The sequence below is a fragment of the Armigeres subalbatus genome, chromosome 1, assembly GCF_024139115.2.
Source record: "Armigeres subalbatus isolate Guangzhou_Male chromosome 1, GZ_Asu_2, whole genome shotgun sequence".
Classification (NCBI taxonomy): domain Eukaryota; kingdom Metazoa; phylum Arthropoda; class Insecta; order Diptera; family Culicidae; genus Armigeres; species Armigeres subalbatus.
Genome location: NC_085139.1, coordinates 91,699,297 through 91,701,049, shown reverse-complemented (window position 1 = coordinate 91,701,049; position 1,753 = coordinate 91,699,297).

Here is a 1,753-nt window from a genome sequence, read left to right as displayed (position 1 = left end):
ACAGTATACCCCCACAAATTTATTTTATTAATATTTTAAAGGTCACAATTTCACTTGGCCAGGTTTTCGACTATGTTGAGGATTCCGTGACACTTTTACGAGAAGGCCAAAATGGTTTCGATTCTGGAAACATCGTTAGGCTACACAAAAAAATCATAAGGGTTGTGTACAAACCACGACCGCCCGACGTAAACTACGTAAAACAGTTTGGTGAAATGAAGAATCTAGTGCCAGTGCAAGAATACATATTTGCAGCAGCTCTCTACACGTAAAAAAATAACCTTATATGTTATGGCAAAAATCCATTCGAAAATACTTATACTCTTCATTATATCACCTAATGAATGATCCCATATCAAAAAGCTAATAACATTCATAAGTTAATGAAAAGTATAAGTTTCGGAATGTATGTGACTAATGCGATGTATAAGTTTTTTCTTATACCTATCATTAAGCGCCTGCTTTGGCAAAAAAATATTAGAAATATTAATAATAAATAACATTAAATTTTTTTACGTGTACAATACGCGCTCGTTATTCTGCTTCTGCTTCGTGAGAAGAACCGATTTTTCCAATATCCCATATGTATTTGGAATAAAATTTGCTGAGCAACTCCACCCATGCTTAGAGATATCATCAAATCTCGATTAATCGATTAGTAAATAATCGATTACTCTCGAGTCTTGACGATTATTGAATCGATTCATCGTTGAGTAGTAATCGAATCAAAATTTATCGATTATCATAACGATGAATCGATTAATCGAAGTAATCGACATCTAAAAGTTGTCGTAAAATCCCGAATTATCGATTAGTAACTAATCGATTACTCTCGATTCTTGTCGATTATTGAATCGATTAATCGTTGGGAAGTAATCGATTCAAAATTAATCGATTATCACAACAAATAATCGATTAATCGAAGTAATCGATTAATTTGCGATATCTGTTGTTGTCAGTAATCGAATCTCCGCGATATTTCAAACACAGAGAAACAGTCGTCTCACTCAACACATGATCTATCATTCACCTTTTAAACGGTTGATTTAATTTTTTGTAGGTGGTCAATCGGCCACCGATGGCGCTTGCATCGATTTTGCTTGTGTTTGACGTTTGCGCACTACCGCCATCTGGTTGCCGCTTGGCCACACACAGTGATTTTAGCATTGGGCGACCATGTTTCCGTGACGATGATTTTTATTGCATTTTGTTCAAAGTGAGACGTCTGTTTCTCTGTGTTTCAAATGAAATGCCACGCGCGCGGGGGAAAGCAGTTTTCTTATAATCAATAAAGATGGCTCATTAGTCTTGCCTCTTTGTTGTCCGGTATGACTGCAAATATTGTGTACGCGTCACACACTCACTAAAGGGGCGTGGCTACAGGTTCAACTTTATTGATTACAAGAAAGCAGCTCTTCCGCGCGCGCGAGCCATTTCGTTCGAGCTGTCGCGAAAAGCAGATCGTAGTCTCACCATCGGCATCGGCGGAGCTCCTACCGGAAATCTTATTCTCACTGATGGTGTGGGTCGTGCGGTCGTCATCATCAACATCATCAGCGCTCATATTAAAATTTTCTGAAGTACTAACGATTGGCTACCAAAGTAAAACTTAATTGCTTGGTGATGGCAGATTGTTTTTCATCGGTAGCATGATCACGAGCTCGCGTCAGAGAAAGACGCTGCCGAAAATTATTCGCGTGGATAGCAGTGGCAGTCAAGTGAAATTTCCCCTCAAGATTATAATTTTAGTCGA